Source organism: Anser anser, assembly GCF_964211835.1.
Source record: "Anser anser genome assembly, chromosome: Z".
In the NCBI taxonomy this organism is placed as follows: domain Eukaryota; kingdom Metazoa; phylum Chordata; class Aves; order Anseriformes; family Anatidae; genus Anser; species Anser anser.
Genome location: NC_139723.1, coordinates 65,063,220 through 65,087,445, shown reverse-complemented (window position 1 = coordinate 65,087,445; position 24,226 = coordinate 65,063,220). Strand labels below are relative to the sequence as shown.

Sequence of the window (24,226 nt, the reverse complement as noted above, 5' to 3'; positions counted from 1 at the left end):
TCAAGCTAAAATCCACTGTTCAAGTCGGTACCCAAACATTTATTGAGAAGAAACGTTTAACTTGGAGGCCTTTCAATCTAACTCATAAAAGCTGAAAGGCATGGATGTAACAAGTATTAGTAAGAATAGGGAAAAACAGCAATAAAACAGTTACTCTGAACCACTACATATGTTGTTTAGACCATTTGAACTCTCAAAAGAGACAAATTCAGATGGGGCTGTTTCACTAATCGTTCTTTCAGTTTAGCTTTATATCTACTCATGTTGCTGTTCAAATGTAAAAAGAGGAATTTGAATGAAAGAAGTTTGGGCTTGGTGTCTAATGTGAAATTGCGTGTAAAGAATTTGTTTAAACTATCACTGGGATCACTTGCATAGTCTCACTTGAAAGACTCATTAAGTAACTCTATATTTTGTACTTTGTGCACTTAATCTGTAATTATATGGTAACTGGGATAACAACTCTGGGAATTAATGTTGCTGGGGACTCTGTTGAAGCTGTAATCTAAATACTGTCTTGATATTTATAGCACTTTTAAATCCCTGGGATAACTCATGGTATTCTCCGAATTTGCACAGATAGTTAGTTGTATCTTGTCCATGTAATATGTCTTCAGGAGCTGTGGTCTTGCTATCTATAGTTTCAGTAATCTTTGGCTAGGCTTTTATTTTTGATGGCTAAAACTGTAAGTGAAATGGCGTCTTACATTGAAACTAACGTTACAATTACGGTAGATCCATCATGGGAACAATAGTTGCTATAAATTTCCCACACCCATCTGTTACCCAGCTGCATTAATAAATGCATTAGGCAATTTGCAGTTAACTTTGCCAAAGAACAATTTCACACCAAAAACAGTTACAATAACCTCATGCGTAACACAGGTGCCTTGTAGAGTTCATGATGGAGGACATCTGTGGCAGAAAGGCACTTGTATTAATCACGATCGGGATGCATTATTGGTCGTTAGACAGGAATGATCATGAGTTCATGAGACAAAATACTAGCAACTTTCTTAAAAGCAGCGCTGTAGCGCCTTACAGTGAGAAACTCTAAATTTGTTGTCAGTGCTTTGAACTTTGGGGACGGAAGCTCTCATGCTTGGCCTGAGACCAAAGCTGAGTTATTTGAAAAAAATAGCTTACCCGAGCAACAACAAAAAAAAATAATAAAAGGAAGTTTTGGAATATATATTTATTGGAGTGTATATATATATATATATATGTATGTATGTATAAAGATGTATTTTTACCAGCTCTGATGGCTATATTTAATTCAGTTTAATTATTTAGACCTAGGCACAGCTGCAGTCCCCGAGGAGGGCTGTATGTAAAGATGGAAGATTCACGGAACAGCAAAGAAGCAGCGAGTGTTGCTGCCCTCACGGAAAGGCACGCCTATTTGCTGTATCTGGGTACAACCCAGTGACTCCAACACACGGCTCCCGCACACAGGCAGTAACTTTGAAGGAAGTAACAGCAGCGTTAAATGCAGTGGGCACACACAGCCCAGCCCAGCCCTGTTTCGGTGCCCGGGGCTGAGGCATTTTCGCCCAAAGCCCCGTCAGGAGCCGAGGGAGGCAGCCGCCGACCCCGAGGAAGGAGCGTTGGATTCGGGGGCTGGTGGGGTTCAGGGGGCTTTTCACTTCAGGCTGGCACCGAGCTGACACGCCACTCCCCGCTGCTGGCCGGCGGCTCGTGTAAAACGCCACTTTTTAGCATTTTACCCCATTTTTCGGCCAGCACCCACCTCCACAACGCCCCACCGGCCGCCCAGCGGGCAGCGAGGCGAGCGTCCCCCCCTGCCCCCACCTCAGCCCATTCCTCCACAGCGCGCTCCCGCCCCCCGCGGGGCGCCATTGGCTGCGGGGCCCGTCCCTCACAACCCTTCTGGCCGGGGATTGGCCGCGCCGTCGCCTGCCGCGCTCGGCCCCGCACCGGCTGGGGCCCGGCGGCGGTGGCGGCGGCGCTGCGCATCCCCTCCCCCCCCACCCTCCCCTCCCGCCGCCGCCAGTGGGGGCGCTCCCGCAGCTCCCGCACGGCCCCGGCCTGGGCCTGGGCCTGGGCCTGGGCGGCGGTGGCCTCCCGCCCTCGTACGCCCCGCTCCCGTTGTCCGTGTGTCCCCATCCACCCATCCGTCCGTCCATCCACCCATCCATCCCGCCCTGGGGCGCCGCCGCCGCCGCCGTCGTCGCCGGGGCGGGCGGGGGGGAGGCGGAGAGCGCGGGGAGCAGGGGGAAGTGTGCGAGAGGAGGCGGGGAGAGGGCGGCGGCGGCGGGCGGGCAGGTGAGGAGGGACGGCGGCACGGAGCGAGAGGGCGTCCCGCGCCCCTCGTGCCCTTGGCGGCGGGGTGAGGGGCACCGGAGGGGGGGGGGGGCACACAGGGGGACGGGGACCGGGGGACGCCCTCTGTGCGGGGCGGGGACCGCGGGGCACAGCCCGGAGCCGCCGCCGGGAGGAGCCCGGCTCGGCTCGGCTGAGATCGGCTCTCCTCGGCTCTGCCCGGCTCGGCTCGGCTCGGCTCGGCTCGGCTCGGCTCGGCCGCCTCCCCCCGCGCTCACGCACACCGCCCCCGTCCTCGCCGAAAGCTGTTGCATCTTTTTTTTTATTTTTTCCCCTCTCTCTCTTTTTTTTTTTTTTTTTTTTATCTCCCCTCTCTCCTCCCTCCTCTCCTCCCCCTTCTCTCCCCTCCCGAAGGAGCGGGGCAGTCGGTCGGATTTAAGACGTTTCCCCGGGGGGTCGGGAGAAAGCGCTGCCCGCTGGACCCGGCAGAGGAGGTGAGTGACACGGGGAGGGCCGGGGGGGGGGGGGGGGGCAGCGGCAGAGCCGCGATCCTTCCCCTGCTGCCGGAGGGGGGTGGGGAGAAAGGAAGGAGTTCACGCTTCGTTTTTATATCCTGTTTTTTGGCCTTTTATTTATTTATTTATTTATTTTCCCTGCGTTTTACCGCCTCGCGTCGTTCGGCAGCCCTTTGTGCCCCTCTCGGCGAGGGGCTGTCGGCGCGGAGGCGGCGGCTGTGTTCCTGGGGGCTCGGGGAGGGGACCTGGGGAGATGGAAAGTTTTTAAGCTCCTCGGGCACAGAAGTTTCTTTGTTCGGCCGGAGGAAGGTATTGAACTGAAACCGCTCGGCTCCGCGGCTGCTGCTCCAAGTCCTTCCCTGCGAAACCGAGCCCTGCCAGCTAATTAAGTTCTCGGGAAATGAGAAAGTCCCGAAGGAGGTAATCCCGTCTTATTTCACCGGCAGATCCCCAGGCTCGGCGCTCCCTGCCTTTCACCTTGTTTTCTGGGGGATCGGCTAGCCTCTGGCCCGTCCTCCTGAAAATAAATAGCTCTTAAATTTCGTCGTAACGATGTGCCCTCGGTAAAGCCTGCCTCAGTTTTTCCCCCTCGGCGGCTGCCGCCACCTCTCTTCCTCCCCTCCGCCCCTTCTCTGTCCCCAAGATGACGGGTTTGACTGCATATTTTTCAGCTTGTATAGGGAAGGTCTGTGCTGCTGTGTTTTGATCTTTGCCCGGGTTTATCTTGAGGGACCCCCCCCCCATTTAAAAGAAGAAAAGCTTGCTAGCGATCTGACTTCTTAAAAGTACGTGCCGTTGAACTTCCGAGTTAACGTAGCCGTGTTTATTTTCTGCTGACCGCTTTCTCCTTTATAATCTTTTGAGAAGAGTCCCGTGTGAAGCTGCAGGAGGGGAAGCTAATTGCAAAGTTTTGGTGTAAGGTTTTTGTGCTGCTGGTGCTGGGTTCTGTTATACCGGCCGACTAGGTGCATTTAGCGAAAGCAGTATTGCTCACCACAAATTCATTTCACATGCCTCAAAGAGGCAATTATTGGTTAGTCCCTTCGTGATGGTGAACGCTTAAAATGAGCTAGAAGCCATGGCTCTCTGCTTGCTTATTTAAATTGTTGTTCCTGTTTGACGAACTCAAAACCAGCGTATTTGTCAGATAGGATGTTCGTGGTTCAGCCTCTGAAGTCTCTGAGATGTGTTGGTGTATGTAAGAATTGGACAAAGTCAATTTTCTGAAAAATTTTTAAAGCTGCGATATATGTAGTTATTTAACAGCACCAAGTATGTGAGAAAAAAAGTTATCAATCCAACTCTCTTTGATACAGCGTGAGGAAAAATCTTTACGTGTAGCTGACCTAAAGTGGCTTCTGTGGCTGATAACAAGTAAATGATTTGGCTTGCAATTTATGGACTTACCTTTCTAGGCAGTAGAAAGGTTATTCTTAGGCATCTGAAAGGCCCGAACAAAATAGATGGCAGTGAACTTCAGCTTCCTTATATGGCTGATGCTTGGCAGAAAAGCAATGAAGCCTAAATAGAGTAATCCTTTTACAAAGAACGGTCACTTTCCAAAGCAGTGTTTCAGTCCCAATAATGACTTGAGATTCCTTGGGGGGGAGGGAGAAATTGTAGCAATGCATGACAAATTTAGTTGTAAACCACTACGTTCTAATGGATGCAATTTAGTTTCTTTTCAGACCTTTTGTGTTTCTCATGATGCACTTGATATTTTTCAATGCCATGTAGAAGAATAGATCCTTGTAGTGGAGCCACAACTTTTTACACTAGTGTTTTGTCACCATGGTAGCTATGGATAAGGCCCTTTTTAATGATGAAAGTGTAATTCAGTACTGCTTACAGCTAGTGGTTATATCATAGAATGCCATTCATGTCATTAACATAGTTTAGAAGTTATGAAGGAGTGTATTCTTTCTTGAGATCAACCATCTCAACTAAATCAGGCTGACATTGGTATTTGTATTGTGAATAAAATGATGCAAGTACACACGTGGTAGCCGATGTTGTTTGGAACAAAGCTTTCATAGGTACGTGATGATGGCTTGGGGAAATGTTCTTTTTACCTGGCTGTTCCGTGCTTGTGAATTACATTAAGCTCATGTAAACATTGATAATTTTAAGTAGGTATGCTTACAATGACAGAGGTAGAAGTTACGGCAAAAGGCATGCTATGGAATGTGACTGTTGTGAGGACCACTTGTATCTTGTTTCAACAGTCTTGTCAATAGATTAGTCACTAACAAGCTGCACGGTATATGTTATGTGATACAGATGTGGTGTTCTGTAGGATATCCATTTTCACATCACACTGATTTGAATTGATGAGGGGACTCCACAGAGAAAGTATTACTGAACGGAAATTGCCTAGGGTATTAAGCTGGTGGTGTAACGTAAGAGTTACGATTTGTCCTCAGTGAAGTTTGTCCGAGTCTGCGGCCGTACGTGTGGAGAGCCATGCTTGGAGGATCCAAACTAAGGGAAGGCGTGCACGTACGTAACACGCGTTAAACTTCCCATGTTAGCAGCATGTTCTAGAAATAGAAGGGGATGGGAGCAGGATTCTTCAACTCAGCTTTCCTGTAGGGGTGTAATGAATCATTGCCTGTCTGCTTTTTTTTTTTTCAGTTGTTGTTCTGTTTTTGTTCTTCCTGCTTCCAAACAAAAAGGAAAATCTTCTAGGGAAAATGTTACGTAAAGATCAAATGTTTGATATGTTGTCTTTTCAGTAGGTTCTCCCTGTGGGATAACCTGATCTGCTAAAGGAGAGTCTGACGTTACTCCACGTAGAGGAATTACAGATCTGACCTCTTCCGAATGAGTAACCAGTCAGGATGACAGGAAAGTTACTCTTTAACGGATATGAAAATTGCACTTTTGTGAGCACACAAGTGATGATGATGACAGTCAGTATAGGTAGTTAATGTGAATTATTTGGAAAGTGAAGATTTAGAGACATCACTATTTTACCTTTGTCAGCTTTTGAGTAACTGAAACAGTATGTCAGGCAACACTTTTCACATCAGAGCGAAAACACTGAACTGATGTGTTTATCACATTTAGTAAACAGTTCATAAATAACTTAATTCTTTATTTTTCAAGTTTATAAAGTGTGTAATTTTGTATAATAAAAGTGTAAATATTATCAAATTGCTATACTGTTAAACTGCTAGTGTCTTTAGAACATCTGTGAAGTCCATGCACACTTTTGAGGTAAAGACTGCCTTTCTACAACCTTTAAAAGTTTAACTGATTTTGGGACTCTTGCCTCATGTTTTGAATGCACAGGGAATATCTTTTTACTCGTTTTGGGGGTAACTTGTGGAGGGTTCGGTGGATACTCGCATGGCAGACTCTGGTCCAGTTTTGGACACAAAGTGTTTTTTTGGTGGGGTAGAATGTGAAGGCTTGTCCAGGCTTCAGACATGGGTTTCCCCCAGTCTTTACTGTTTCTCTTCTCTTGGGGAGCAGCTGCAGTGTGCCACTGCAGTGTACAGCTGCGGAGGTGGCATGCTTGACTGGGTGGTTTTTTGTGTTTTTTTTTTTTTTAGGGAAATTTTGGTTGTGAAAAGAAGACTTTATTGAAATACAGCCTTCATTTCTGATTAAAAATTCACTGTTCACATGTAGTGAGTAAAACCTTGTAAATACTGAATTTTGAGAATGAGAATGCTGAGTTGAGGAGATGGACTTGGGTGTGTTGGTTGATGAAAAACTCAGCTTGAGCCAGCCTTGTTCACTTACAGCCCAGTAAGCTAGCCGTACCCTGGGCTACATCAAAAGAAGCGTGGCCCGCAGATCGAGGGAGGTGATTCTGCCCCTCTGCTCTGCTCTTGTGAGACACTACTTGGAGAGCTGTGTTCAGCTCCGGGGCTCCCGGCACAAGAAGGACATGCATGTATTAGAACAAGTCCAGAGAGGGGCCACAAGGATGATCAGAGTGCTGCAACAGCTCTTCCATGAAGAGAGGCTGAGAGAGTTGGGGCTGTTCAGCCTGGAGAAGAGAAGGCTCCAGGGAGACCTTTGTGCTGGGTCTGTCTGGGATGGAATTATAGGAAGGCTGCTGTCAGCAGCCTTCCAGTACCTAAAGGGGGCCTGCAGGAAAGCTGGGGAGGGGCTTTTGGTCAGGGAGTGGAGTGATAGGACAAGGGGGAATGGGTTTAAACTAAAAGAGGAGAGATGTAGATTAGACGTAAGGAAGAAATTCTTCACTCAGGGGGTGGCGAGGCACTGGCACAGGTTGCCCAGAGAAGCTGTGGATGCCCCGTCCCTGGAGGTGCTCAAGGCCAGGCTGGATGGGGCTTTGGGCAACCTGGTCTGGTGGGAGGTGTCCCTGCCCATGGCAGGGGTTGGAACAAGGTGATCTTTAAGGTGGCTTCCAAACCAAACCATTCTATGATCTTCTGCCTATATATATAAGAAAAATGGGAGCAGTGAATATTGCTATGATTGTTAGTATTTTTTATTATATAGTGATCTTGGGATAATTCTGCTTTTTCTGCCATTCTTCCTCATCAGTTACCTGCTCGTTTTAAGGTTTTTTTTTTTTCCTGTTACTTAAATTTCAATACATATACTTGGTTTATTACTCTTAGTTTCATCTGTACTTCCCTTAAAGATGATACTGAAGCATGGTGTTTCAACACTAAATCACACCTTCTAACTTTAACAATACATCATGATTTGCATAATTGAGAAATAAAGCTAAACAAACCTCTTTGTTTGGTTTCATTCAGGCTGAAATGGAGGTGTGTTTATGTTGGAAAACATCACCCCTGTGACTAGTTTCCCTAGGGTAGTTTAAGTTGAAAAGTAGATTAGTTCTTTCTGTATCTGGAACTAATTTGTAGATCCCTGATACTAAGCAATCATTATGCACAGGAGCAACAAGTGATGATTAAGCAGAGTCTGAGGACAATATGAACCATCTCTGCTGCTGGCTGTCCTGGAAGTTGTAATACTGTCAGAAGGTACCAATGCCTCTAGATCTGCTTGCATTTGAAAGCTGTTAGATTAGGATAGTACACCCTCTTCTCCCCTGTTTATCCACTTCTTCAGGTAATTAATCGGATGATCTTACTCTTATATCCTATTAGACACTATTAGGTCACCATTCCTGTACATTAGGGCCAAGACAATGTTAGGTATCAATTTCTGTACACAACTTTGTTGGTGAACGAAGGAGGAAGAACACTTTTTCTTCCCCAGATTTTTATCGATCCGATGATTAGGCCCAGTCTAGACCTTAAGGATTGATGAAGATAGTAAATACAACTTCTGTTCTTGTAAGAGCAAAGCTACATGAAAAATGGTAAATGATTCAAAAAGTACAACTGTTGCATGGTTTCTCAATTTTCAAATATCTGATATTATGAGTCCTTGCTTCTTTTGTTAATAAACTTTTCTCAAACTTTTGTTCCATGCTTTTGTGTAAGTGAATTGTGCAGGCGTAAAGCTTTATTATGTGTTAAGGGAAACAACTACTACAGACAAACTTACTCTTTCTGATTCTCTTACTTAAATCATGAGAATAGTAACTGGAAGAAATTGTAGGTGACTGTCCTCAGAGTGATCCATCCAGAATTCACTAGGTGCATGGACTGCCCTTTCAAACAAACAAACGAAAGTCTTCTAAGCATGGTGAATTCTCCAAGTTTGTGTGGCTCAGTATGTGTGGTGCTGCACTTCTTGCCTTGTGGCCCTGTCACAAAGCTTGCTGGGATGGAATAGACACAGATTCACGACTTGGGTCATGCCTGTTTGACTGTTGTAGGTTAGACTGTTAGGGATTATCACACGCTTCCAGTGGGGAGGTTGCAGCTGCATGAGTAGAATTTCCTTTCTGGGAACAGGTAGTAAGGGAATACGTGTTTCAAATGTTGAGCATTATGTTCTCTTGAAGTTAAAATTCTACCTCTGAAGTGTAAGCTTGGAGTGTAGTTGTCTTCCTGTGAGCTGGTAGTGCTCAGTGACTACGTCTTGTGCCAGCTGTCTGGGGCTAGCTTTAGGACTAGAAGAAGCTCTGAAGAGGTTTATAGTCTTTATAAAAGTTACAAGTACTTGAATGAAAAATTTCTAGTACAATTCTAATTTGGATTCTCCCTTGGAAGTGGATGGGAACTTGTTCTCCTTGGTGGGATAAGTTCAGTTATTAACACTGAATTCAAAATATCTGAATTTCTGTTAGTTTGTTAAAGGTATGTTTAGAAGGTTGGTTGAAAAAATGGTGTCTGTCTTGACCTCTGAGGTACTGTGCTGTGAGTTGCAGCCTTTGGAGCATTCTCATCAATTTTTTTAATCTAGTTGGCATGGGAAGTTTCTGTAGCAGCTATAGGGGGAACTTGGTCTTCCTAGACACTTCTGGAAGACACGTTTCATGTTCTTCCATAGTCCTTTGTCCCATAGATGTGGGGTCTGAGTTTACTACAGTTACAGAACGTATTTCTTCAGCCTTCCTTGCTCTCCTTGTCCTTGGAGCTTTTCAGTACTTATCTTTCAAAACTTCAAAAGCTGCCTAAGAAGGAAGGGAGAGAGCATAGGTGCATCAGTACCTCTGAGCAATGTCTGAAATACAGTGCCAGAAGCCTGTGAACGTCAGTTGCAGGTTTAGCAAAAATTTTAAGTGTTTGGATGGTAGAAAGTGTTTCTAGGTTCATCGGCAAGGATTCTGGTAGGCTGCTAGGAAACCTTATGAGAGCTTCTGCTTTCTCCGTGCATCTGTAGTGATCTTGGAATTAATCTTATAGAGGGAAGAGGTGATATTTTAAAAGATGAAGCCAATTGTCAGTAATTTGGTCAAATTACTGCAGGTCTTCTGTCTTCACTTACAGATAGCCCTGAAGATATGATGGAGGCTGATATTTGACATGGGGTATCAGAGGACTCTTAAATAACAATATTAATGTAAATCATACTTTCTTTCCTCTGTGGAAATGTTATGCTTAATAATCTGTGTGCTTATGGATAAAGCAAACAAAAAGCTTGGCTACATAAGTATTTACAAGATTGAGGCCTGTATTTTCAGTAAAAGTAAACTGAAAGTATGGCAGCAGAGAAATCTGAAGTCCTTCCTGCCTTAAATGCTGTGTAACTACTGGTTTTCCATGCACATATGGAGTATAACATGCAGGTATTGAATTGACTTAGATTCCACTCGGCCTAATGCATGGTGCACCTGAGGGAGGCCGTGGATGTGCAGACAGCTGTTAATATGCACCCACAGCCTGCTGCTGGTACATTTGTTTGAAGAGGCAAATTATTCTGTGGTGATCTGAATGTCAGCTTGGTAGTGAGTTCTTTTTAGGAGAACATACTCATTTTGGGCTTCTTCTGGTCACATAATCATATGTGATGTTAACCCTGGAGCTGCAGGTCATTTAAATTCTGAGGTACTCTCTATTTTATTTTTTTTTTGTCTGACTTGGCAATACATTTCATCAGTGAGGGAGAAAATTCAAAAATTCGTATCTCTGATTCATATCCAGACTTTATACCATTTATTTCAGTAGTGCTTTACTGAACTTACATAGGATGTTTTATCCTAAGTAATGGAGAATATTCACGAATTCTTTAGTAGATCTTCTGAGGAAGAACTGCAAGCAAAGGGAATTGAATGAGGAACGCTAGTTGATGTTTGGAACAAACACAAGATTTTACTTTAAGGTCACTTTGGTTCACATGTAGATATTAGAAAGCTATGACAAACTAGGTTAAAAATAGTTTCAGGTCTCAACTGTAAGTCAGAAGAAGAGAAGAAGATGGTTAAACCTGTGGGTTCCCGTCCTGTCTGGGAATGTGGCAGGCAGGGGGAATCAATCAAACCTCTGAATTTGGCAAGCCATCTGGCTCTGAATCTGGTAGATAAGATCAGAAATACTGGTATGGGAGAGAGAAACTATTGGAGCTTTGCAGTTCCACTATACTATTGTTTAACTATAGTGTGTCTTGTTTGCGTCTTTTTTTTTAGGAGTCTTTTTTTTTCCTGAACAATGTTTTGTGTGGGAGGGACTTTTCTGTGCCTATTAGAAAATCCTGTTTTTCCAGTGTGTTAATCTTACTGCCGTGCTTCAGATCTCTTACCAGAAGTTTCATTAAAAAAAAAAAGGTAAACAATACAAATAACAGAAAAGTAAGGTAGACATAAAATAGACTTTAATAGACTTAAATGAGAGAAAAAAAATACTTTTCCATTTGTTTTTATCTGGGTGATGTCCTTGTCTTTTCAAGGAGCACTTATTTTGTCTTGCTTTACTGAACAAAGCAGAGGTGCCAAGGATCATGACATTGTTGCGTGTTTTTTTGCAGTTCTGCTGTTACTAGAGAAAGGCGGTAGAGCGGGCAAACGTTTTCATGGGGTTTTCCTGTTCAGTGCTGGTAAAAAGGAAGGAGAGGTATTGTCAGGATTTCCAGCGTCCTGTAGCCTTTCATGACATTAATGATACTGAACTGGTTTTGCAGTAGCAGGCTGTGACCCCCCCATGGGAAAGACCGTGGCCCTGTCAATGGAAAAAGTTAAAGGAAAGTGTTATGGGATGGAAGAGAAATACAACTTTAATCACTACTTTCTTCCAGATACCATTCTTACTTCTCTCTTACATCTGCATTAAAAAAACAAACAAATAAAACCCACAACTGGTCAAGAACGAATAGATTGTTACTTAGATTTCTGAAAACAGTGCACTCTGTTCCATCTCACCAGATGGAGAGAGTCCCTGCCTATTTCTGTTGAATTCTATTATATATTTGCTCATTTTAGGTTCATAGGTCACCAGTTATTCCTTTTGTGTTAAACATTGATAAGTGTTAAATTTCAGCTTGTGAATATGAAATCTCTATTGAGGAATAACCCTAAAATCAGAATGCCATTAATTTTCCCAAAACTTGTATTAACTTGTTTTTAATCTTTCAAAGGTCTGATGGGGAAGTACCTGTTGGACAATTCGAACTATTTGAAAACACAGTTAGGAAATTTCTTGAAATACCTGCATTGTGCTATTCAGTTTTCCTGGTCTGAGGAGTAGTAGTTGACATGTTAATAGCAAATAAGCACCACTTCAATAGTGTCATAATAAAGTGCTGCAACTTTTTTTTTCCTCCTGCAAAAAAGCACAGGATTTCAGGAGGTTAAGTAACGCTTTAAGCTGAGTTATTATTAAATCCATTCTGAATTCAGTTTTTAAGCTATAATTTGCACTGTGATGGGAAGGAAGAATCTTAATTCTACTTAAACCTCCTGTCAGGTGAGAAACTTTCTTGACTTTAGCAAATTATTATCTATGTTGATAATAGAGCTTTTAGAGAACTTGTCCTTCAAAATAATTGTCTAAATTCCCAGCATTTTTTTTTTTGTTATAACCTTTAAGCTATCATTTTTTCTCTATCTAAAGAGGCAAAAATACTTTTAGGTATTAAGAAGAAAACATTTAAGAATGTTCTTCCATTAATTTTGTTGTAACAGTTGCTTATCTGATCTCCAGAATGCCTGATGCATTAAAATAAAACTAACATAACAGTTGTGTTTTTTTTTTTCTCCTTTAATCATAGTCCGTTGGCACAGAGGAACACAACACTATCTGAAAAGAAAAATAAGTTAATGCCTTTTGCACTATTACTGTGTTAGGAGTGGAAGAAGGCTATAAATTGGCAAAAATCAAATACATATTGTGAGATTAAAGCTGAATAAATACGGGACAAAATATTGGTGCTTAGCTGCATGAGAGATGTGAAGTCTTGTAGTTAGAAAACCAAGGTTCAGGCAAAGAGGAGCGATTCTTGTATATCACAATTATGAACTACTAATTGGGATGGATGAAGATTTACAGATGAATCAATGTAAAAGAAAAACATAGATAGAATCATAGAATGGCTCAGGTTGGAAGAGGCCTTAAAGATCATCTAACTCCAACCCCCCTGCCATAGGCAGGGATGCCACCCACCAGACCAGGTTGCCCAAAGTCCCATCTGACCTGGTCTTGAGCACTTCCAGGGATGGGGCATCCACAGCTTCTCTGGGCAGCCTGTGCCAGTGCCTCACCACCCTCTGAGTGAAGAATTTCCTCCTGACCTCTGATCTAAATCTCCCCTCTTTCAGTTTACAGAATCACAGGTAGGTTGAGGTTGGAAGGGACCTCTGAAGATCATCTGGTCCAACCCCCCCGCCAAGCAGGATCACTCAAAGCACGTTGAGCAGGATGGCACCCAAGCGGGTTTTGAATATCTCTGGAGAAGGAGACTCCACAACCTCTCTGGGCAACCTGTTCCTGTGCTCCATTCCCCCTTGTCCTGTCATTATCTGATTGAGCAAAACGTTGCTCTCTATCTTTTACATAAGCCCTCATTAGACATTCCTTTATTTGTTTAAGACAATGACTTCTAAAACCGCTGAGAGTGATGTTGAGCTCCTACATGTCATAATCATTGTGTAAATCAGAGGGAAAAGGTGCTTGGAATCTGGAAAATGTATTTTTTTTGAGACTTTTACTCATTAATGAAATAGGTAGTGGCTGCTTCGTATTGTAACAGTGAAAAAGATGCGTTTAAGGAAAGTTATTTTTAAAAAGCTTCACTGTAAACGGAAGCTTGCTGTTGTTAGTACTGCATTTCATACTAAGCAGATGCAAAAGCCAAAAAACAGATGAACTTGTCAAGTTGGGTAGCAAAACAAAGACAAATATTCTTTAAGGGGGAAGAATTCTAAAGCAAAATGGAAGTCCAGCTGTATATTCTGTTTCTTTAAGCTGTAACTTTCATTAGGGTACTACATAGTATTCTGTGTGTCAGGATGCACCTATACCTGTATTTTTGGTAGGATTTATTTTTTTGAAGTAGAGCAGTCCGCAGTGGGCGTTGAAGACACACATCCACATGCACTCTGTCTTTTCAGCTCTGTTCTGTGAGTGTGATTACACTCGTGTTACTCTCACCACAGACTGAGTTGTGTGACCTGTCTAGATTTGGTGCAGCAGTTTTTCTGGTCAGCTTATCGATTTTGTTGCTAGCTCCAAGGTACTGAGTGCGGTGGTTCCTCCTCCCATGTTCCCAACCTTTGATTTCTCAGTTTTTTAAAGTCTCCTGTTGTTTGGGGCCCACTATGTTATTATGACCTTTGTTGTTTGATCATCCTAATTTTAGCTAGGAATTCTGGCAATTACATTGTTGGGGGGGATGGTGCGTGCAAAGCAGGACATCAGCTTTTGGTTTGTTTTAGTATATAGACAACAGAGTGTAGGAAAGAAATTCTTGCTAGGAATCTTCTGATAAGAGTTTCTCTCTCTGTCTGTCTCCTTCTCTCTCCCTCTCTCCTTTAGTTTGTGCTGAAGTGTTATGCATTGCCTGAATTTATCTGCAGGCAATTAGATGGAAAGTCTACTTCACAGATGAGAACTTTTCTTGTGTATTGAAGTACTGCATATTTACAACAGTGCAGCTTGCCTGTTTAAAAACCGTTGCTATCTGCTGCAGATGGCTGCATAGTCTAAGGAGTGGTTTCCTGGTTACATTGTACATGAAGTGCCAAACACCATGAGAGCAGTTTTGTTCTGGAATGCCAAAATATATTAAATCCATTCAGGAAGCAACATATGTCAAATGAATAAAAATACCACGCTCGTGCGAAACAGAATGTGGCAGCTATGTTTTTCAAATCTGTTCCTCTAGCCCTCAAATTAAGGGGTTAAAGGGACTTTGTGTTTTAAGTATTGAAGATAGTATTCAATATTAATTGCTTTCATAAGCTTTTGGCATTTTCACTACTGTTTGTTTCTCTATAGCTTGCTTTTTATTTTGATTAGCATATGTTATATACTGAAACTGAAACAGTGAGGCTATCAATAGGGGTAGTGTATATGGAAAAAAAGTACTGTATTTCCTTCCTTGGATATCTAGGTGTGTGCAAGCATGCAGGACTTTTTCCCTTTTTTTTTTAATTTATATTTATTTATTTAGGCTGGCAACTTATGTTTTTCTTTATTTACATCCCTAAGAGAGCTCTATATATTTGCTTGATATTTCAGGTAGAAGGACAGGTTCGTTAACATCCTTCACAGTTTATTTTTATTTTTGTTTCTGTCCCAACTGCAATTCCAGCAAGTTCTCAGGGCAAAATTGGAAACATTTTCAACGAATATCTCCAAATATTGGAAGATTTTATTGTGACAGAGAAACAACTGTGGGGTGGAGAGTGTTTTGTTGCATATTACTTCCTTGTTTGCAAAGAAGGTGGTAGTCACTTTGATTCAGTTTCTAATTGTAACTTTATGCATAGATTTTTCTTCTAATCTAAAGTGATTTGAAAACCTTCATTTTATAGCTCTCTTAAACCAACTCGGAGGAATGAAATTAGTATCTTTAAAGCAAATTTGTTTGTCCTTTCTGAATGTATGTCTTTTTTTTTTTCTCTTCTATCATTATGATTAGACATACAGTTAAAAATTAACCTCAGTGAATTATCTTGCATAATGTTCTCAGTGTTCTCCTGTCTTGTGTAAAAAGTGGTAACACCCTGAAAAAAGATAGAATGAGGGCAGATATTTTCTTTTTCTAGCTGAGGAAGGCATGAATTTTTTAAAAAATCAAACATTTAATAATGAGGTATCTTCATCTGAACCATGGCTGTAGCAGGGGCCATAGTTTCTGTGTTCTTTTTTGTTTGTGTGTGGGATTAATAGCTCAGACTTGAGGTAGAGTGCAAGGCTAGTAATCCTGTTTTCTTGGTTGAAAGAGGAAATGCTGGTGGTTCTTTATATGGTTTAAATTCTTCTTTTCTGCTGCCTGAAGTCTTCAGCTGTTCTACGATAATGATGTTACCAAGGAAGTGTTCATGTGCTGAGATGAGGTATACAGTCCAAAAGAACTTCTTCAGTTGTCTGTTTGTGTCTTGATCCACCTCACCTGAGCCAAAGGAAGGCCTGAGCTGCTCAAGCATGATGCATTCCACTGTCTACTCTTCTCCCACTTAACAGTGGCAACAGCTCTGTCCTGTAGCTATTAAATCATAGAAAGTACCAGAAAAAGTGGCATGAAGAAGTGTCCCATTAGGTCCATGTTTTACTTCTGTCCTTTTGTGTTTTAACAACTTGAATTCTCATCAAAGCCCTTATCATTTTTGGTTTTAATAGGTAAATAAGGCTATGGAACCCACTGACTTGTTTTTTTCCTTTGGAGTTCATTGCAGATTTTCTACTAGCATTTTTGTGCTATTAATAGCATTGTAGGAACAACTTTTTTAAATATATCCAGTCTCTCTTTCTTTGTCCATTAAACAGTTGTCTTAATACGTATTTTATTCTTTGAAAGGCACTTTGCAGCTTAAGTCTACTCTGTGATTTAATTAACCATGACATATTGATGTGACTTTTAAAAGCATCTTGGTTGTTACACTTTGTTTCATCCTTTCTTGTGGTTTCTTTCAGAAAGTGTCCCTTCTGTTTAGGCTCTCCAACACACTGATAAGGTTGACTTATGAGCAGGCCAGAAGACAACACCATTTTTCTTTTTTAAGGACAAAAAAAAAAAAGAAAAATGCTTTTTCCATTTTTTACTATCAGTATTTGCTGTCAGGTATGCTTTCCTTCTAATGCAGAATAGAAGCTTGTGTGCTCTGCAGATACTGGTTTCATCCATACAAACTATTAGACTTGCTTTACATCCAAATCACTGAAGATTCACAGTAGTTGAAGGACGTCATATGAGATAAATATTTTTTTCTTCTAAACATGAGAAATAGTGTGCATTCTGCTCTAAGTAAGGGGCATTATCTGCTATAGAGTGGCAGCTTCTGATGCAATAGGATGTTTGAGGTTGATCATGTGAATCTACCGTTTATTTAAGAGTAGTGGGGCAGATGAGAGATGGATCTAGATCAGTGCCATATCTCAGCAGTGGCCCCATTGTGTATTTCATGTCTCTTATTTTCTGTTTACAGACTTGTTTAATATTAAAACAAACAAAGAAAATTTTTGAATTACAAGTTGATATTCATTAAAGAACTTTCTACAAGATTGTTTTAATCTTAGTATTATAACTAGCCCACTCCAACTGACAAGCTGCAGCTCTTAACCCCGAACATTTCTTGATGAGACACCTTGCATTGGTTACTTTTGGATTTAAGATTTAAGAGGGTTTTTTTTTTTTTTTTGTTTTTTTTTAGTTAAATGAATATAAATGTGAAAACAACCTAAAAAACAACTTACTGTGGTGGGGATGATGGTCTCTTCTGTGTGGTGTAGTTCCATTCACTCAAGCCTCTAATAAATGTATTGTTTTGTAGGTTAAAAAATTGACTTTTTGTTGCAAAAGTATGTGCAGCGCTTGCAAGGTTGTCTTTCAGTTAAGACCACATCCTGTAGACACTTCTTTCGGTTCTGAACTTCAAATGTAGAACAATAACTGCTGACATATCGTTACCCAGACCATAACTGTTTGCTGACCTTACTGAATGTCTTCACTTCTTCTGGTTGCTTGGAGTATCTGCAGGACTGAGATTTGGCATGGTTAACTCTTCCCCTTTTCTGCATACCTCTTCAAATAGACTTTGCACCACTAACCACTACCCTCTGGGTCTGGCCATTGAGCCAGTTTTTGATCCACCTCATGGTCTGCTCACCCAGTCCATAATTCAGCATCTTCTCTGTGAGGATCTTACGGGGAAGAGCGTCAAAGGCCTTACTGAAGTTCAGGAAGACAACATCCAATGTTCCCCCTTCATCCATCAGGCTGGTGATTTCATTATAGAAGCTTATCAGGTTGGTCAGGCATGACTTCCCCTTGGTGAATCCATGCTGACTACTCATAATGATTTTCTTCTTCATGTGACTAGAAACGGTTTCCAAGATTAGCTGCTCCATCACCTTCCCAGGGATCGAGGTAAGGCTGACTGGCCTGTAGTTCCCTGGGTCCTCCTTCTTGTGCTGGTTGTGCAAACCCTAGATTTAACAGAAGGCAGACGTGAGTAGGAAAAGTAAGGCTTGGTCTTCCTTTACCGGTCTGTAGTTTGGTTTAAGTTCAGTGTGACTTGACTTGCTTTTTGAGTTCTAGTTGCTGGTTTAGAATATACTTTTACTCAATCACAGAAAAGTATAAATTTTGCTTTTTTTCCTCTGAATTTATGTCTGATTTGTTCCTCAGTAATCCTCCCGTATAAGACTGAATCCTGTTAAAAATTGCAATACTTAACATTTAAGCTTTTTTGGAGCAGATTTCAAATGTACCACCTCCTATCTTTCCTGCTTTTTTGGCACATGAAGGTTGACTTTATAGACTTTGGTAGTAGGCTTGGAATTTGATGTTTATCTTTCACAGAGCTGAAGATACTTCGACTTCTAGGAATAGGCCTGAAAATATATAGCTTTTAGTTAATTTCCAGAATTATTATCCAGAAAGTAATGGGACAGATGATCTCTGTGAAGTAGGTTGTAATTGCTGTGGTGTTAGGGAAATAACTAGCTATGGTAAGAAGTGGAATTAGAAAAACACACAGGAGGACTAGAGACCTGTTCAATTCCTCATTGCTGAGGTCATCAAGTCCTTTTTTTCCTCAAAGCTACCTTCTTGACTACTTGTTGTCAAGACGTATTTAAGCTAGTTTCTTTACTTTCTAGGGATTTCTGATGGCTTGATTTTTTTATTATTTTGTTTTAGTCATCTGGAGGAACCTCTTGATTGAAATCCATAGCTGAACAGTGTTTGAACATGGCATGCTCTGCTTTCAAGTTATACCTAAATGTCAGTGTGAATGGGGAACTGATGGGTATGTCAGTATGATAATTAAACAAGTTGAAACATTAGGCATTATCACTGGTGGAATGATTCTATTAGAAGTATTTGTCAATGATAATTATTTTATTTTACTTTTTCATCTCAGATTACTAGAGTATATCCATCTTCATTCATGGAGGGATTAAAGGTGCAACATGATTATAGCTTCTTAATTCTAAAATCTTTGGGGAAACTGCCTGTCCTGGTGTGAAAGTACTTTGTGACTGTGGCATGGGGCATGTATGCTATAGTAGTCTCACTTGGCTGTCCTGCAGTCATGAATTGTAGGTTACAAAACTTCTGATCTTTCATCTCTCTGCGAAGGGCCAAGCACATACAGCTGAGACGAAGTAGCATTGATGCATGTGAGGTAGACAAAAAGATTTTTCTTGCTTTGATAACGGCTTATTAAGACTCTAGTACTGTGCTTCTCTCTGTTTCTGTAGGGAGATTAGAGTGGGAGTAATGTGGAAAAGCACTAGTGAGTTTTTGTTCTTTTCTAATGGAAGGGGGAAAAGTATCCCTTTTCATATAGTCTCAAGTAAAATTCTTTCTTTGAGATCGGAGTTCATATCTCTCTTCCTTACAGTGCATTTTTTTGGATGAATGGGAAGCATTTCAGTTGAGTTTTGTGTGGTTTTCCATTTTCATCTGTACTAGTATTAGCAACAATTACTTTTGAAACAGAGGCTTTGTTGTGTGTTGCTTACTTGAATAGTAATGGGTCAAATGGATAGTTTTGAAAACATCCTTAAGCAGCTAAGAAGCTGTTTCTCATGCTGGTAGTTGTCTGTACATCCTGCTCTTCAATCTGCAAAATAGCCCAACCAGAGGAGATGTGCTGCTGGACCTGTTGCTCACCAGTGCTGAAGAACTTAATGGAGAGGTCAGGACTGGAGGTAGCCTGAAATGCAGTCAGTGATCATGCCCTGGTAGAATTCCCAATTCTGAGGGATGCAGGACAGGCAAAGAGTAGAATCATGACCCTAAGCCTCAGAAAGGCAAACTTTCAGTTGTTTAGGGCACTGGTGCATAGGATCCCTTGGGAAACTGCGCTCAGAGATACGGAATGAATGAGAGGTGGGAGAAATTTAAAGATATTTATCTTAGGGCCCAAGAGCTCTGAATCCTGACATTTAAGAAGTTGGGCAGGGAACACAGGAGTCAAGTTTGGCTAAGTCAAGACCTCTTTGCCAAACTAAAGCACAAAACCAAAATGTATAGGCAGTGGAAGCAAGCATGTACGTCCTGGGAGGATTATGGGGATGTAGGAGAGCAGGTACAGAACTAGGAAAGCCAAGGCGCAATTGGAGCTGAACTTGGCTAGAGATGTAAAAAAGAGTTTCTTCAAGTACACAGGACAGTGAAGGAAGGAGAAAGAACCTGTATACATGCCCACATCCCTCAGTGAGTGAAACAGGAGACCTAGTTACCTGGAACTTGATGAAGACTGAGGTACTCAATACTTTTTGCTTCTGTCTTCACTGGGAACTGTTCTAGCCGTACTGCCTAAGTCACAGAATCCAAAGGCAGGGAGCAGGAGAATGAAGAACTGACGACTGTAGGAGAAGAAGCTTTGAGACCATCTAAGGAACCTGAAGGTGCACAAGTCCATGAACCTAATAAGGTGCATCCGAGGGAACTGGCAGATTCCTGTCTAAGCTACCGTCTGTCATTTGAGAAGTCATAGTAGTCTAGTGAAGTTACAGTGACTAAAAAGGGGACATACAACTCCCATTTTTAAGAAAGGAAAAAAAGGAAGACTTGAGGAACTACAGGCCTATCAGTCTTACCTCTGTGCTCCTCAGAACAGGAGCTTGAAATGAAGCTCCTCAGAACATATGGAATCCCAAGCTGTTTGGAATGTTACATTTGAGCAGATTTTTTTTTTCCTTTCAAATTGTGCAGTACAAGAATTAACCAAAGCACAATCTGGAGTCAGTGAATTCTTCCCTTACGGTAGTTTCCTAATGGTGATATTTTGCATACTTGAGAGGAATTGTTGTGATGATACTAAGTTCTCTGGGACTGAAACTTCATCTTGTGAAAGAAAGATCAATAAAGGTGTGGTCTTCCCCCCAAGCCCCCAAGTTAAAACTTACTGCAATTCAGTTAAAAAAAAATGCAGTCACTGTCTAGTTAGGAATTAAAAATACGAAGCATCTATTGACCTTGCAAATAAGCATGAAACGATTGTGCTGTTTTCCATATTTTTGTCATGTGTATACTTCATTTGTGATAGTCTATCTGTAGTAAGAATCTAGAGCGTGGTAAATTGGAAATGACTGTCAACCTGAGGGCATGCATATCTCATATTGGCATAACTTCACGTTCATGTTCTCCACACATGTCCTCTGAGTGAATATTTGGTGCAAATGTTACGAAGTGTGTTCACTTTTTCTGTTTTTAAAGTTATGTCTTTGCTTTTTTTTTCCCCACTTTAAAACATGAAGTAGTAATTCTCTCTGTCACTCTCACTCCTTAGAGATAGTTGTGTGTCTTTTGGGGAAGATTTAGAATGGCATGACTCCACTTTTGAAGGACTAGATTGTAGTTTCAGTGTATCTTGTCTTAATGCTGGGCAGAAAAGGTTCCTAAGAGACAATTACATATGTATTTTAACATCTGTTCTGCTGTATGACTAGAGTACAAGTTGGACATTGTTTTTAGTTATATATATGCCTATATTATATGTGTATATATATGTATAATATAGACATATATATATATATATAAAATTATCTACCTAAAAATAAGGGAAAAAAGGGATACTTTAAGATCCCTTACTTTAACATCTGAAATGGAAATGACTTTGTCTCTGCTAAGATCATTAATTTTCTGGTATCAGTCTTGATACATGGATAGGAATTGAGTCGTGTGCTGAAATTATAGCCGGTGGTGAAGCTGAGCTGAGTGAGATAACGTGCACTGTTGAGCAGGGTTTCCTTCCTCTCCTGCCGTCTTCGTCTAGAGAAGAAACTAGGATCCAATGTCAAATTTATCTTGTTCAGGCTGTGTGAAAAACAGCTCGTTCAGCTATTCAGTGGCAAGTACCTATGCTCACATAGAACCTTTGATGTATTTTCCTGTCAATTGCTTACCTTTCAGCAAGGTGGATTTCTGTATAACTAAGTTACCTATTAACATTTTGAAGGATAGTAGTCAAAGATGTTTTAACTCTTCTTACTGATTTTTTGATTGAACGAGGAATGAATATGTCAAAACAAATTCTTGTGATACAGAATAACTAATTTGGGTGTTGTGTGTTATCTGTAATTATATGCATCCTCCATTATCCCCATTTGACGAAAAGAATCTGATACAGAAAGTATTTAGTTGCTTTCAGAAAGTACTTGTAGAGAAGATTTATTTTGTTTATTCTGTTCATATCCAACTGCATTAATGTAGCTGCTAAATTATTGATTTTGTATGTGCACTTCTAGTAATTATGTTAATGAATTAATTCATAAATTCATATTTTTCTTTTATTTTTCCCTTATTTTGAACTATGGGTTCAGCTGAACTATGCTTAAAGAAATCTCAGTATGTTTTTTCCTTTGTTGTGGTAGATGAAGGAAATAGAAAGGGGAAAATCATGTAATAGAATGTTATTTAATTTTTAATTTTTAATTTTTTTTTTGTTCTTGGTGAAAGCAAAATGCTACTTTTTATACATAGATCCACTGATGCAGTAGAACTGACTATCAAATATCTTTGAGTCTTTCTGAGCCTATTAAAACTTGATTAATGGAGTATTTCTAAGGAATTTTGCGACTTTAAGTGATCATTCTGATTGCTTCCTGCTCTCAGTAATTGTGTCTGTATTGCTTTGAGTGGTGTGCTGATGCTTCTTGGCTTTGTGTAATGAAATAAGTAGTGTCTACTATGATGTTGGATCTGTCGTCTTTCTCCAGTAAGTTTATTCAAAGCGGTAGACGGACTTGGTTTATGAACTTCCCATTACTACTGATTTAAGCCTGGGCTCCAGGGTATGTTCTTCCAAAGTCTTAAGTGCCTGATAACAGTACTAACCCCACCTTCTTTCTGAAAATACTTGTACAGAACTTCGCATAGCTAGTCAGACCCTCATCTTTCATGTCATAGAGCTGTTGAGAAAAGCAACAACAGTAGCAGAGGACCAGAAGTGAAGTACAACAAATTTTCTTATGGTTTTTAATTCACAACTTTTTTTGAAATGCAGCATAATTTTCACGTGGTGGTAGACGAAAATCCAAGTTGAGTGTTCTCATACTTGGCTTTGCACCTACAAAAATACTCATTCTCTCTCAGATGTTGTCTGCAAGGGATGGTTTTGTGCACTCAACAGCGCAAACTTGTCTAGTTTTGAAGAGCTCTGGTTGCTCATAACTCTTCTGAAATGAGTTTAGCTCAAATGTAAAATGGGTACTTTTTCATAAAGTGACCTGCCCATCAGGGCTTTGAGTTGGAATCAGTTCTTGGTGTTAATTGGGCAGCATGTGCTTTAATTAAAGATGGAAGTATGTGATAATGAAAAAGGATTAGCTAGGATTAGCTGTAGATATTTAATTTCTAAGTTACATTTTAGGAAAAAACTTAAATTGGGGAAAGTGCCTGAGCAGGATATTTCTTGTAAAGATTGGTGAAACGCTTATTTTCCCTTAACTTTTGGGGACTAGCTCAGCAATGAGCATTTGTAGCATGTATGCCAGACTACTCAAGTTTTTAGTAAGGAAAAAAAAAAAAAGAAATACTGAGTCAATCTCAGTAGCAAGAAGGTGGTTAAAGGTCAGAGGGAATACATTGTTATTGACAGTGGGGTTAAACTGATGTCTTTCTTCTGGAGTTGTGTTACAGTGTCTTATTTGTCAGCAGTGGGAGGAGAAGGGTGGATGGAAGAGTGTTCCAGTCCTTAGATAACACTTAGATAGCAATCTTTCATGTATTGATCTGTGCAATTGGTCATAGGTTATGTGGCCCTACAGTTACTGTGTGCTTGCTACTTGGGATATAGTGAAAGAGCTGGTGACTGAAGCACTGATGGGGGTACCACAGAATTCAAGACTTGACAGAGGCAGTCACAAACTTGGGCATGTAATGGAGTCTGCATGTTCAATAGTCCACTGCCCCATCTTGAAGGATGCTACATAAATCTCCAGTTGAACTGAAATTTTAACCTTCTGTGGAAGACAGCAAGACAAGGGAGAGGACATTACTGATCTTTTTAGTTAAGAGCCAAGAAAGCTGTTTCCATCTTTGTAGATCCAGATATTGTTCAGATATGAACTTGATTTAATACAATACTCTCGTTAGTATTTTTAGTCATACAAAAATCCTGGCTGTAGGTAGAAAGGCAGTAGGAAAAAACAAGAAGGAAAGTTCCAGACCCACCATAATACACACACACACACACACACTATATATACATATATATAAATATATATATATATATTTTTTTTCAACCAAGCTTTCGAATTAACAATATGGTTATGGAACTGGAACCCCTGGATCCTTCAGGGTTTCTAGCTGTGCTGGCTGTAAGATCATGGGCAGCTGATAACATCAGTGTCTTGGAGAAGGTGGCTGAAACGCCAGTTATCTGTTAAATAGTTACATCAGTACAGAGGTTTTAGAGTTTGCTAAATCACCGTAAGTGTTCTGAAAGTGGCAGAAGCAGTTATTTTAATAAT

General features: G+C 40.9%; 1 protein-coding gene and 1 long non-coding RNA gene across 10 annotated transcripts in view; one reads left to right on the top strand and one right to left on the bottom strand.

The window, feature by feature from the left end:
• Nucleotides 1-2,236: 2,236 nt before the first annotated feature.
• Nucleotides 2,237-24,226, top strand: part of ERBIN (erbb2 interacting protein) — a 121,394-nt gene continuing 99,404 nt past the window's right edge. For 3 of the 9 annotated variants that reach the window (XM_083816632.1, XM_083816630.1, XM_083816639.1), the window contains exon 1: nucleotides 2,370-2,777. The gene's annotated coding sequence lies outside the window, so the exon portion shown is untranslated. The other 6 variants (XM_083816634.1, XM_083816633.1, XM_083816640.1 and 3 more) reach the window with 6 other exon arrangements.
• Nucleotides 3,531-23,929, bottom strand: LOC310889331. Its single transcript, XR_014576523.1, has 2 exons — nucleotides 12,770-23,929; nucleotides 3,531-11,899 (listed from the first exon to the last, which is right to left on the bottom strand). It is a non-coding gene; the product is annotated as an uncharacterized lncRNA (long non-coding RNA).